We start from the raw sequence: 15744 nt of genomic DNA on the forward strand, positions 1-15744 counted from the left end.
CTCCTCCAATAGTCACTAGACGCGGTCGTTTCCCTGCCGCCTGGGGCACTTGTTAGCATTATGACTTGCCTGCCCACAAACAAAGCAGATCGACCGCAGATGAACAAAATGTGACCTGCATTCCGCTTGAGATACCTCCATGGTCTCCACTGGCTCAGTGGCCAGAGCCAGAGACTCCAAAAGATTGGTAAAACTTGGAGCCAAATGAATCCTTTGTCTATACTGTGCTCGCTCCAATCTTCATTTAACATGCCGAAGATCGATGTGAGTGGACACCGTTATCAAGTCCTGCAGTGTAGTGGGAATCTCCCTAGTGGACAGAGTGTCTTTTACATGGTTAGCAAGACGCCACCAGAACACAGGAATCAGGACTTTATCTGGCCACTCCAACTCGGACGCTAAAGTCCAAAACTGGATGTCAAATTGGCTGACCAAGGAAGAGTCCTGGGTTAACGCCAGGAGTTGGAGCGCGGTGTCATGAACCACTTGAGGACCCAGAAAGACCTGTTTCAGAGCATCCAGAAAACGAGAGGCGGTCTGAATCAGCTGGTCATTACATTCCCACAGCAGTGTAACCCACTCCAACGTCAATAGAGAGACTACGAATTCCATTTTGGCCGGTTCAGATGGGAAACGTGAGGCTAGCAGCTCCAACTGAATAGCGCACTGGTTCATGAATCCCCTGCAAGCCTTGCTACCCCCGAGAACTTATTGGGGGACAAGACACATGGGAAAGATGGGACAGGCATTGCAGCAGCGACCCTGGTGGTGGCTTCACTGGCAGCTTGTGCCGCCACTGTGGTAGAATCCACTGCAGAAGTTGTCCACTCAAGAGCAGACAACCTGCCCTCCAGCTGCTGGATGTACCGCTGTAGTCGCTGCTCATCCACCATTGCTAGTCAGACCCTGGCACTAGTATACTGTTAGGGTTAGCGGATTGCACTAAATAAATTTAATAAAGAAGTGCAATCGCACCCGGGGTCCATCGTGCAGAGATGTAAAACTGCAGCTAATGTGAACAATGGCGGAACGCACAGCGAGCTACTGCTAGCTCGCACTGAGTTACACGTCACTCAGTGAACAGCACACAAAGCTGTGTCACTCGCAAACAGAAACAGAATAGATGCTCTGCTATAGAGCTTTTTCACTCGCACATAGTAACGAAGTAGATAGATGCTAGATGCGATCCCTGTTAACCTCATAGGGGATCAAAGCCCACTAATGGGGTAAGGATCAAACAGTGGTCATACAGTCAGCAACAACACTCAACTAAACACTCTCCAGAGGTGCTGGAATTCTAGTGGCTAAGCACCAGCCCTGAATCCATACAGACAAACTCCTCTTCGAAGGTGCCGGAATTCTAACGGCTTACCACCGACACTGAGCACATGCTGACAAGGACCACACTGTTGAAATGTCTAATTCACACATGGAAAAAGGTTGATACTATAGCACCGGCATGTGCCTCTGAGAGCCTTTTATATGTAAAGCTCAAGTTCAGTCAGACAGGACCTTGCCCTTGGACCAATTTGGAGCTGCCACATCACCAGAGCAGCTGACGACCAAACACTAATGAGACATCGCCACATCACGAGCATGCTCAGCAGAGTGATTTCTGGACTTAGTCTCCAGAGTGAACGCTCATCGCTGCCTACCTCGGGTTACCATAGGCTTGGCTGAAGAGCCAGCAGTAACCAGATGAATAGCACGAGCCTGAGCAAAACTCTAGGACCGACGACTATGCACAGCAGCTCCCGCAGTGGCCAAAGCTGGATGGGAGACCGCAGATACAGGCAAGGCTTGTGAATTACCCCATGCAGCGGGAGAATCCTGGTGCCTAACAAGGACGTAACGATACCACATACATTTGTGTAAAAAAAAGTGTTTGCCAATTCTTCATTTTCTATGTTTGCCAAACTTAAATGCTTGAAATATTAGACAAAGATAACACAAGTAACCACAAAATGCAGTTTTTAAATGACGGTTTTAAAACATAAATTGACTGTGGTTTTTCCAATCTTTGGGAAGCTGAGTTCAAATTCCCTAGCTAATCACAGGCCTGATTACTGCCACACCTGTTCCTAATCAAGAAATCACTTAAACAGGACCTGCCTGACAAAGTGACTTAGACCAAAAGTTCCTCAAAAATTCCCTGCATGACAGAGTTCAAAGACGAAAACTACTGCTGAAGGAGAATGTCCAGCCATCTGTTCATGACCTGAAGCTGAAGAGCACCGGGGTCATGCAGCAGGACAATGATCCAAGACACACCAGCAAGTCCACCTCTAAATGGCTTAAGAAAAACAAAATTAAGACTTTGGAGTGGCCTAGTCAAAGTCCTGACCTTAATCCGATTGAGATGCTGTGGAATGAACTAAAAAGAAGGTTCATTCTCGGAAACCCTCCAGTGTGGCTGAATTATAACAACTCCCTTATGAGGGTCCAGTATTTCAAATACAACAGTAATGCCCCCTCTCTAGTGACTCAATTTACTATTATGTTCCCCCTCTGGTCCCCATTTAGAATAATGTTCTCCACTATGGCGCTCTTGACATGAAAATGAAAAAAAGTAAACAGGATTCTACTCACCTTTTTCTTTTCCTAAGACAGATCAGCTTCTTCTTCCCCTTTTCCATTGCACATTGCAGACAAAATGCAGTGACATCATTGCAGTGTGCCATGTGCTACATCATTTACCGCCACCGGCCTGTCATAGGTGTGATGGGGTGGAGAGACAGTAGCTCTCTGCTCTGTAATACTTTTTAACAGGATGTGCGACTGAGGATTCACATACAGCTGAAGCTAGCTATCGCACCAGCTGGCCCTCTATACCCCGTTCAGTGTCCTGACTCAGGGGCACACTGTACCAAAGGTCCACCAAGGGATTCTACGGTCTTCTGGTGGGCCAGTCTAAACTAGCTTCTAGGTCCTCACCATAGCCTTCAATTCTTTACTAGGTCTTAAAAAACAGAAACCATCACTTAAAATGCACACATTAAAACTTCATTCCCTCTTCTGCTTATAAAAATAAAGTTTATAGAATCTGAAGGTGTGACATTTATTTTTTCGTGGTCAACATAGTTTTTGCATATATCATCTTCTTTGCTTTAATATACATATTGCATAACATTTAATGATATTGAGGGGTATCTTATTACTGTTAAAGCCTTCAGTTTAAAAAAGTGCTATTGTGAAAATGCTAGTATTATAGTTATTTTCTGTGTACTTATATGAAAAGTTGTAAGTACGTCAATCCATCTTTAGTAGTTCTGTGTAGAGGATGGTATTGTGTTTATACCCATATACATTCAGTGTCTGAATTTTGAGATGTTTTACCTTTCCGTGTTCTATTTGCTTTATCAATGATTTAGGTACCTATGAGCTTTTCTTTAGCAGCGGCTTTCCTTTGCTGAACTTGAGAATAGATTTGTTACTCTGAATTTCCTTTAGCAAAAAGTATTGATGAACAAGATGAGTTTTCGAAATCTTCTGATATTCTTCTATACCAGTGCAATCCACACTATGCCACCTAACAAAATTGCTAGCATCTTTTAAGGAATGGCTTTAAAAAAATAGATAAAACTGTTTAACTATTAAATAGAATTGCATACAAACTCTGTGCATGTGTTGCCCATATTTATATTTGCTATTGGTATTGAAATAAAGCTTAAAATTGATTGGTCTAATTCTGTTTTAGGTGATATTCAGAAAGCCTTTTTGAAAAATCGATCATGAAAATGTCATTTGTGAACTACGTATATTATATTGCTAAGTTTTACTTTTAGGTTATATTCCTATTTTCTTTTCTTAAATTCACAGTTTTTCAAAATATAGAATGGTATTTCTGTCAAGAAACAGATAAAAAGAGTTTTCTAATGTTTTTAATATTTTTTTTCGGAGGCAAGAAGCAAAAACAGCAGCTTTGGCATATGTTTATTACAGTTTTAGAGAACAGGTCATTATAAATGAGTAAGAAAAAATATGTGTTATTTTTGAGGGAGTTTATTTTTTTCCAAAAACTTTTTTTTGATTAAAACTGAGATTTTTGTTTTCTTCTATTATACATTTTCTATGGATCTCTCTCTGACAGCAGCATTTGAGGGGTTAAAACTCCAGTACCAGCACATGCAGCAGGAGCTTAGCTGTATATTACAGACTGCTCCTGCTGCAGGTTACAATTCCTGTGCCCATGCTTCCCTGGGCAGAAACTCTGCATGCAATCTGGTCTCTTTTCCTACATTATGCTGCTCTGAAATGAGTACATTACCAAAAAAGAAGTTCCAATGGTAGAACAGCCACCTCCAATCAATATAATCAACTCCTAATCACCAGAAAAATAATAACTGGTGAAATACCGAGGCTAAGACAGAAATAAATAAAATAGATATCTTTATTGACACAAAGAATATAAAATTTCACATAAAACAAGACAAGGAAATTTCAAAAAATACGAAATAACTGATGGTCACATGTTTACAAAAAATCCAATGGTCAAAAGGAGCATACAGGTTAAGAGGATATACAGATAAGTCGTCTATTGCCCATTTACATATAATGTACCTCCAAAATATATTACTTTCATTTCATTTAGGGCAAAGCAAAACACCTTTATTGTCCACAGAAAACTCACTTTTAGCCCAGTATCAAGTGCAAAGTCCTGTGCAAATATGCTCATTGATTATATCCTATAGCAGCAATGGTAACCGGCACTATATAAAGTGCTCTGTGCTGTGCAAAGGAATGCAATCTATAAATGGACCAAGGAGACACTCAATATATCTTAGCCCAGTATAAAGTCTTATGTAAATATGCTCATTAGTTATATCCTATAGCAGCAATAATAGCCGGCACTATATAAAGTGCTCTGTATTGTGCAAAGGAATGCATATTATAAATGGACCAACGAGGCACTCCATATATCTTAGCCCAGTATGAGGTGCAAAGTCCTGTGCAAGTATGCTCATTAGTTGTATCCTATGGCAGCAATGATGGCAATGATAACCGGCACTAAACAAAGTGCTCTATGCTGTGCAAAGGGATGCATATTATGAATGGATCAACGAGACAGCGCCGTTTCGCCATATTGGCTTCCTCAAATGGGGGCGCCCCCATTGAGGAAGCCAATATGGCGAAACGGCGCTGTCGGGGTCTCTGATGGTCTCTCATATGTAAGTAACAATATCCACGGGTTGGGGTACAGGTCCTTTCTTTGCTGCACTGCACTTTACATCTCAGTTCCTTTTTTGTCTCGTTGATCCATTCATAATATGCATCCCTTTGCACAGCATAGAGCACTTTGTTTAGTGCCGGTTATCATTGCCATCATTGCTGCCATAGGATACAACTAATGAGCATACTTGCACAGGACTTTGCACCTTATACTGGGCTAAGATATATGGAGTGCCTTGTTGGTCCATTTATAATATGCATTCCTTTGCACAATACAGAGCACTTTATATAGTGCCGGCTATTATTGCTGCTATAGGATATAACTAATGAGCATATTTACATAGGACTTTATACTGGGCTAAGATATATTGAGTGTCTCCTTGGTCCATTTATAGATTGCATTCCTTTGCACAGCACAGAGCACTTTATATAGTGCCGGTTACCATTGCTGCTATAGGATATAATCAATGAGCATATTTGCACAGGACTTTGCACTTGATACTGGGCTAAAAGTGAGTTTTCTGTGGACAATAAAGGTGTTTTGCTTTGCCCTAAATGAAATGAAAGTAATATATTTTGGAGGTACATTATATGTAAATGGGCAATAGACGACTTATCTGTATATCCTCTTAACCTGTATACTCCTTTTGACCATTGGATTTTTTGTAAACATGTGACCATCAGTTATTTCATATTTTTTGAAATTTCCTTGTCTTGTTTTATGTGAAATTTTATATTCTTTGTGTCAATAAAGATATCTATTTTATTTATTTCTGTCTTAGCCTCGGTATTTCACCAGTTATTATTTTTCTGGTGATTAGGAGTTGATGCTCTGAAATGAGGTAGCAAAAACCTGGTGATGGATTCCCTTTAAAAGTCTGCTTAGTCTTGGGAAAAGTTTTGCTGTTTATCAAGCCAAATGCAACACACTTTAGAAATCCATGGCAGAAGATAGAAGACTATGGGCCATTATTGTCATCATAGATCATCTAAATTTTAATATTATGTTTGATGTTAAAAAAGAATTCCCTCTTCAAAGTTTTTATTTTCTTAATTTATTGCATTCATCATATAATATAGCACTGTGTGCTTGCAATTGCTCATTTTGCCTTTCTACCCAGCTAATTCTTCTCTTTTCCATTAGGTCTATGACATCACGTGATTAAAGACTGACTAGCTGCATCGTTCCAAGTTATATGTAGAAACAGGAACTTTCTTTTCCCCACATGAGACATCATTGCAAAAGTCTCTGGCATTGAGGGTTAAAGCAGAGCAGCTGGGTCAGAAATTAAAGAGGGGGATGACTCATGCAGAAAAGAAGACTTACTACTTCTAAATAGAGCAGAGAAAAGAGAAGAATTTAATGAGTAGAAATGCAAAATAAACAATTGTAAGTACACCATGCTATGTATGATTGCAATATAGTAAGAGCATAAAAACTTTGATGGGAGTGCTTCTTTAACAAAATAATCTATAAACTATGGTAGAACAATGTTATTCTTAAAACATACCTATCCGAGGCATTGTACTAGTGAAAGATTTGTATGAAGGTCCTAACCTTCTCTCTTTTGCTTCTTTACATTATCATTTCAAAATTCTCAATAAATAGTTCTATAAATATCTCCAACTTCGGCACGCATTACAACATTTTCGGACTTCAGAAGGAACGGTTAACTCAGGATTAATATTGAATCTTTCAAATGTTTCATAAAATAAAAGAGGCTTCACTCTCTGTTTCCCTCCTCTACTCACCTCTACTTGCACAATTGTGGCCAAAAAGGTTCTATAATCCACACATTTTGGAGCTGTCCAGTAATCACTTCCACCTGGCCGTCTACTTTTCATCTGATCTCTTCTCTACTACACCAAAAAATAAAACCTTCTCCATCTTTAGCACTACTTTTGTTAGATATACATTCTATTTCCTCCAATGGCAGTAATGGAGTAATGGAGTAAATGCCTCACATATTCTTCGAGCCATGAAAATTACGATTACAAGATTTTGCAATTCCCAGGTATTCCTACCAATGAAAAGATAATACAATCGATAAATAATTCTTGTGCTTTTGAAAAAATGATAGCACACAAAATAATAAGTTACAAGTTTTCAATGTTAATTGGAAAAGTTGGTTGAATCATCCAGAAAATATTGCTCTAATTTAATAGTAGTCATTAATGAATGTAATCCTTGAAATCTGTTGACAACAGCCCTGTTTGTTAGGTTGTATTTTGTTTTCTGTAGGTCCATTTCCTATGTAGACCTCAATGTTTGTCAGTCTAAAGTATTGTATACAGTGTTTATTGTTAAAATCAAATAAAAAGATATTGTTTAAAAAACATACCTGTCCGTGAGAAAGAGTTAAAAAGCGAACTGCTAATCTCTTACGAAAAAAGTACTGCTATTACTTAAATGCCACTGTTACATTCTGGGCTGGAATTGTTTCTATGGTTTACTGTTGATCCTGTGCTAGTAAAAATACTATCTGGTTTTTAAGTTATATAATCGCTTTGTGTATATAGTGATAATATTATATATTGCTATGCTTTACTATATTCTGCTGCCTAGTGACAGAAAACTACTGTTACTACTATAGGTAGTGTTACATTAATTATGCATGTTCAGCATTTATTTGTTAATGCATAACTAATGTAACTTTACTGTCTTTGTGATGTGTCAGGTATGCTACAGATTGGCAAATAACGGACATAAGACCTCTTGGAGACATGTGGATGGGTGTTTATATCATAGACGCACTCTACCATTTAGGGCTACTTTATCATAATAATATTAAAAAGTCCATGGAATCCCAGAGCCTGTCTTATATAGTGTTCACACAATATGAAGATCAAAGCTCAAATGCACTCAAAATATAACCAAATTGGTGCTCTTAAGGAAAAATTAAGTCACTATAGTTGAGATAACCTTAAGCACTCAAAATACATCCAAAACGAATAAGGTTTCAAAGACTAATCACCTGGGAGGGACTACAGCACTAAGTACTGAACGGCCAAAGTCTAAATTGACCTTACATGATAGATCGAGACGGTAATGATTATAAAAGGTGGAAGGAGATGACCATGTTGCCGCCTTACATATCACGTCTATGGAGACGTCCATTTTCTCCGCCCAGGATGAGGCCATGGCTCTAGTGGAGTGGGCCTTGATGCCTTCTGGTGGAGTCTGACCTTTGGCAGTATAGGCAAGACATATTGCATCTCTGATCCATCTGGCAATAGAACCTTTAGTAACACTTGCCCCCTTCCTTGGATTCTGAAAGGAGACAAACAGAGCCCTACTCTGCCTCCAGGGTTCTGTTTTGTGTAGGTACTCTAATACTGTTCTTCTAACGTCTAGCATATGACACTTTTGTTCCTCTGCTGAAACTGGGTTATCACAAAATGAAGGTAAATATATTTCCTGACTCCTATGGAATTTAGAGGCTACCTTCGGTAGGTATGCTGGGTCAGGCTTCAAGACTAGCCTATCCTGAAAGATCATTAGATAAGGAGGGTCTACTGACAACGCTTGCATATCACTCACTCTTCTAGCAGAAGTCAAGGCTACTAGCAGGGCCGTCTTTAAATTTAAATTTTTAATGGAGACAGAATCTAACGGCTCAAAGGGGGGTTCTGTTAAAGCGTCTAAAACCAAATTTAGATCCCATGGCGGTAATCTAACAATATGAACGGGGTTACTCCGATCCATAGCTTTCATAAATCTAGATACCCATCTATTTCCCACTACATTGCTGTTATACAATGCCCCCAGAGCTGATACCTGGACTCTAAGGGTATTTACTGCCAAACCCAATTCACAGCCCCTCTGTAAAAACTCCAGAATAGCTGGAATTGGAATTTTATCCGTAAAGGGCTGTTGGTAAAAGGCAAGAAATTTTTTCCAGACCTTACAGTAAATTTTAGTAGTAATCTCCTTTCGGCTACTTAAAAGGGTAGATATTAAAGCATCAGAAAATCCCCTCCTTTTCAATAATTCCCTCTCAAATTCCACGCCGTGAGATGCAGAGATTCCACATTGGGATAACGGAATGGACACTGAGAAAGAAGATCTGGAATTACAGGCAATACCCAGGGGTCGGTCACTGACATTGCCCTGAGTAAGGAGAACCATGCCCTCCTGGGCCAGAAGGGGGCAATCAGGATTACCCTCGCCCCCTCCTTCCTGATTTTCCTGAGAACTAGCGGAATCAGACATAGTGGGGGAAATGCATAGGCTAGAGGGAACCCCCAATGAATCTGAAGGGAGTCCACTACGGAAGGGTTGTCCGCTACCCGAAGGGATGCAAACTTCCTGGTCTGTCTGTTTTCCCTCGTAGCAAACAGATCTATGACTGGTGATCCCCACAGACCCACTATCTGTTTGAAAACTAGCCAATTTAGAACCCACTCTCCTTGACGTAGAGAATGACGGCTGAGGTAGTCTGCCTGTATGTTGTGTTCTCCTCGTATGTGAACCGCTGAAAGAGAACGAAAATGAGTCTCGGCCATGTTGAATATGTCTGTGGTGGTGATCATCAGAGACTTTGACCTCGTCCCTCCCTGATGGTTGAGGTATGCTACTACTGTCGTGTTGTCCTTTCTGGACTCTTACATGCGAGTCCTGAAGCAACGGTAGCCATCTGAGCAGGGTATTTTTTACTGCCGTGAGCTCCTTCCAATTGGAGGACTCTTGGGCTTCTAAGGGAGACCATTGCCCTTGAGTCCAAACATCTCCTATGTGAGCTCCCCATCCTATTGGACTGGCATCGGTCGTGATCGTGTTGTTTGGTACTATTTCCCAACAAACTCCGTTTGACAAATGTTCTATATTTAGCCACCATTCTAGACTTTTTAGAGTGGTGGTAGATAGCCTGAGATTTCCGTTTAACTGACCTTGAAGGCTCTTCTCTGTATCCAGGACCTGGGCTTGTAATACCCGAGTGTGGAATTGAGCCCACTGAACAGCCGGTATGCACGCTGTTAACGATCCCAACAGGGACATTGCATCTCTCAAGGTCAGATTTGGTCTTTTTATCACCGTGCTGACTTTGTGTACAACCTTCTGCTTCTTTTCTTCTGGAAGAAAACACAGCTGATTCTCTGAATTTAGCAGAATACCTAAGAAGGTCTGAATAGTCGATGGCCTTAGTTTTGACTTCTCTAGGTTGACCAACCAACCTAGGTCCTGTAGAGAAGATATTATACAGTTTAGGCGATCTTTACACTGGACAAATGAACTACCCACTACCAGGAAGTCATCCAAGTAGGGTATAACTAAAGTATCTTGCTCTCTGACATAGGCCATTACTTCCGCAATGACCTTAGTAAACCCCCTTGGTGCCATAGATAATCCAAATGGCATTGTCGTAAACTGAAAGTGCCTGACCTGACCGTTTAGGCGCACCGCCATTCTGAGGAACCGTTGGTGATCTTTGTGAATGGGCAGATGGTAGTATGCATCTTTTAAATCCAGGACTGTCATATAACACCTGGGAAAAAGAAGTTTAGTTGCCGATTTAATTGATTCCATTTTAAAGGCATGGTATTGTAAAAATTTGTTCAGTTTTCGTAAATTTATGATGGTTCGATAGGAACCATCAGGTTTGGGGATTAAGAATAAGGGGGAATAGAACCCCTCTCCCTCCTGATCTTTTGGAACTTCTACAATAACTTCCTTTTGTCTCAACATTTGAATCTCTTTTTCCAGGGACTTCTGTTGGTTTAAGGAACCAGGGGCAGTCAATATATAATAATCTGAAGGTCTTTCCCGGAATTCTAACTTTAATCCCGACCTAACTATACCTAGGATCCAATTACTGGAAGTTATTTTGACCCATTGAGTATAAAAATGCCTTAGTCTGCCCCCTACTGGAAGGTCCGATCTATCGGTAATTTCACCTACGTCTTGAAGAAGATGATGAGGTGTTGAAGTCTGAACTTCTCTTCTTCGGCTCCGCCGGCTCCCAATTCCGGGCTGAGTAAGGTCTCCGGTATGGAAAACGTCTCTTGAAGGTATTCCTAAAGGTAGGATTGAACACTTTAGGAAAACCTTTCTTCCTATCATCAGCCTTAGCTAGGATGTCATCCAGCACTGGCCCAAACAAGTACTCACCCCTACACGGAATAGTACATAGTTTGGCTCTAGCCTGCGCATCCCCCTTCCAGGTTTTAAGCCATAAGGCTCGCCGGGCAGCGTTTGAGAGTCCTGCTGATCTGGCTGCAAGTTTTAGGGAGTCCACCGAGGCATCCGCCAAATATGCCACACCTTCCCGAATCTGGGATAGTGAATCCAGTAACTTGTCACTAGGCACCTTAGTTTTTAGCTGCTCCTCCAGCTGGGCTACCCAGACCATAACCGATCTGGCAGTGCAAGTGCCGGCAATTGCCGGTTTGAAAGCCCCCGATGATGCTTCAGAAACCTTTTTAAGGAACATGTCCGCTTTTCTATCCGCAGGGTCTTTTAGAAGGCCTACATCCTCTAGCGGTAAGGTGGTTGATTTAGACGTGGAAGCCACAGCCGCATCCACTTTAGGAATTTTAACCCATTCCGCCAGGACTTTATCATCAAAGGGGTACCTTCTCTTCGCTGATGATGGCAGGAAACCCTTATCCTGCTTATCCCATTCTCGCTTGACAAGCTCTTTCACCGTATCCACTACCGGAAACGATTTACGGCTCCTTTGGCACAACCCTGCAAACATTAGATCTTGGGTTGACCTTGGCTCCTTGTTCTCTACAACCCCCATGGTGGTACGAACTGCTTTAACCAGTGCGTCCATTCCATCCACAGAAAAACAAGGTCTCCCCTCTTCATCCGAAGAGGATGGTGATGAGGAACGTGAACATTCACCCTCTTGCATAGACAGGCTCGATCCTGGCGATATTTCCCTGGATCTCTCATGCCGACTGCTCTTAAGGGAACTACTAATTTCCTCCCTTATAACTGCCCTGAGGTCTGATGCGCGAAGGGGAGCCTCCTCTTCCAAGGTCTGACAAATACAAGTTTGGCAGAGCCTTTTCTGATAACTATCAGGCAGGGGAACCGCACATAAAGCACATTGCTTGTGCTTGGATTTAGCCGATTTCTTGGCCTAAAACAAAGCACAAGGACAGACAGGCCATATCAGCTACTTGTTTTTTTTGTAAACACTTACCAAGGCTGAACTGCATAGTACCGGTCTCTGAGGAGGGGAATCCATACGTGACGTTGAGGCACCTGCCTGCTCCTGCCCCCGTACCACGCTGCTGCTGCTCCTGGAGCGGCTGCTGTCACTCTTCTTGCGCTGGTCAGGCACCTCCACCTGAAGGTGCTCTGTATCCGCAACCGAAGTCATAACTGCCGCACTTTCTCCTGCAGTCACCGCTGCTTAATACTGGCAGCCGCGCCTCCTCCCCCAGCATACCCCGGAAGTCCTACCTTCCACTTCCGGGTCCTCTGTATGAAGGACGCTGAGCCCGCGCCGTGCGCTTACAGACAGCGCTGCGGCGTTCACGCGACCCAGGGCGGCCTGCCCGACCCCTGGGAATGCGTACTACACGACCAGACGAGGAGGGGTCTGAAAAATAACACCCCCGACGCTGCTTCCAGAATCCCCGATTCTGCCGTTCTCAAGGATACCGCGCAGAGGCATGGTGGACCTGGGTAAGCGAACATCCTGCAGGCTCCCGCCATCCGGACAGGAACCCAAACTGGAGTGGTGAGGGGGACCGCCCTTTTAAATCCTGTAGGTTCCTGTCCAGATGGTGGGCGGATCCCCTCTCTCGTAAGGGTGCTGTCGTGGCGATAGGAAAAAGTGAGCTAGACAGTAAAAAGGCACCTAGTGGCCGACACTTTAACGTGATATTTCGGAGGTAAGACAATCTAATTTTTAAATGAAGTAGTTTTTACATAGCCCATTTACTACTTTTTCTACTAACCAAGTTGTTTGAAAGTCTAGGAGTCTAGGAGCAACCCAGTGGCTCAGTGGTTAGCACTGTTGTTTTGCAGCGCTGGGGTTCTGGGTTCAAATCCCACTAAGGACAACATGTGCAAAGAGTTTGTATTTTCTCCCCGTGCTTGCGTGGGTTTTCTCCCAGTTCTCCCGTTTCCCCCCACACTCCAAAGACATACTGATAGGGAATTTGGATTGTGAACCCCAATGGGGACAGTGATGATGATGTCTGTAAAGCGCTATGGAGTTAATGGTGCTATATAAGTGAGTAACATAAATAAAGCTTATTTTTCCGTGTGTTCGAACAAAAGGACACTCTCTAGGCAGTTTTATTATTCAAATACCCTTTAATAAAAAATGGATTGTGTAAAATTGGTTAAGGGCTGGAATCATATTTTGGTCAATTCCTGAAAATTGACTGTATGTGACAAAATTAACTTTTTTTTCTAAGTTCTTTAATGACTTTACCACTGTTAGATTTACATCCTTCTAGAAATACTTTTGCAAGATAAGACACTGCACTGTATTTCAAAACGTTAAGCCAATGGAGCATAATATTCTTAAATCTCTTAGCAAGTGACCTCTTCGTGTCTCTTTTTTGAAAAAAACAAGTCTTTTAATAACATATGTGGTTTTCTGTATGTATACTAGGCAGTACAGCTGCCTCAATTGTTTCTTAGTAGAGTCTATGCAGCTGTTTCTCTGGAGCGGTACCTAAGGCAAGGAGCAGCGCAGCCCATCACTTGTGTATATTTCCTGATCCTTCTGGTCCATTTTGTCTACGGTCTGTCGTATTTAATCATTAAATCTTACTTTGTGCTTGACACCTTTATCTTATTGTAAATCCACTGGTCTTTGTATGTGCAAGATGAAGGGACAAGTAAGACAACTATGTACATTGGAACTTTTCTTATCACTTTCATCTCGAGGTCACAGGTCTTGGGAATGACATGAAATATTAACTATGCCCTAAGCAGTTAAGTATATATGGATTTCTGTATTTTGCCTACATACATTTTAATTCTTTTTGACTACTGGTAAACTTGCTGGTAGATGCCTTGTGTACAAAGAGACATAAAATGTTATTAAAGAATACAGTGGTATTTCTGTTTAAAATGTATGGACTATTAAAATTGTGAAGATATTTTTATGACATATACTGTACAAGACATGGATTAATCTGAGGTTTGATCTATCCATCTCCTGACGCACATGTTTTAGAAAATAATTGTATTTCCCAGGACATACATGAACTTTTTTCTACTTGGGAGCAGCCGGCTTTCAGTAATACAGGCGTGCCAGCACTGCTACAGTCACAGCTAACAGCACTGTGAGCGGCGACTGTATGCAGCACCTCCACGCTTTAACTGTCAGCAAGTTCTACAGTGCATCAGTGCAGAGTCAGTTGTCAAAATGCCATGGTGTGCTTACCGCTGCCGCTCACAGTGCTGTAAGGAATGACTTTTGCCATTGTGGCACACCTGTATTACTGAAAGCAGGAAGCTCCTTCTAGGAAAAGACTTAATTTTCTCCCTGGAGCTAGTCTTTCAGTATGGTGGCCAGACAACATTGGAATACTATTAACCTGCACATTATTGTTAAACTGCGGATTTTTGTATTATAATACATTGTAAACTTTTTTAAGCCAGTTTAAGGAATTTGACCATTTGTCCATTTTATCCCTGAATGGTAGTGTATTGTACTGGCAATGATCTTCCTGTCCGTTGATACCTGAAGATCTTGAGAGTGGGGCCAATCAGTTATACATGCACAGCCACCTCTCTATTCTCAACAGCAGTGAGACGTGGTATTGGTTACCACCAGTTTGAGATAGTTGTGTAGTTCCAGAGATGAGACCTTGATTTATTTGACATTTATGCCAAATTCTAAAATTCTCCATAATTGCATGATTTAAGATTAACACTGAAAGGGATGAATTGCTGTGCTCTTTTGTGTATTTTCTTCTTTTTTTCATTAATTCAATCAGTACTTGAGGGTAGTGTTTTTTCAAGGCACAAAATCACCCTAATGATCATTCAGACACAAAATCATTCCTGATTCCTACTGGATGTACTGCTCTCCTCATGCAGCTTGCATATATGTGTAGAGCTCTATGTCACATGTCTAGGGTTGCCAACCAATCAGAAATTCATGGACAGTCCATAAAAATACAGCATTTCTTTTACCTCGTTCATAAAATAAATTTGAAGTGTCTGACTTTTTTTTAACTTGCAAATTGTTATTACTATACTTATCATAATTTTATAGTTTACAGTGAATGCAGCTGATGTCCATATCAAAATTATTGGCTGTAGACATGCAAAGCTTTAGGCTATGTGCACACATTGCGGATTTTGCTGCGGATCCGCAGCGTATCTGCAGCTGGGGGTCCGCAGCAGCTTTCCATGCGTTTACAGTACAATGTAAACCTATGGAAAACGCAATCCGCTCTGCACATGCTGTGGAAAAAACTCCGCGGAAACGCTGCGGTTTACATTCCGCAGCATGTCAATTCTTTGTGCAGATTCCGCAGCGGTTTACACCTGCTCCATAATAGGAATCCGCAGGTGTAAAAACGCAGGTGGAGTCCGCACAAAATCTGCATAAAATCCTCGGCAAATCCGCAGTTATCCGCATTATCCATTAT

Source organism: Ranitomeya variabilis, chromosome 6 (assembly GCF_051348905.1).
Source record: "Ranitomeya variabilis isolate aRanVar5 chromosome 6, aRanVar5.hap1, whole genome shotgun sequence".
NCBI classification, from domain to species: domain Eukaryota; kingdom Metazoa; phylum Chordata; class Amphibia; order Anura; family Dendrobatidae; genus Ranitomeya; species Ranitomeya variabilis.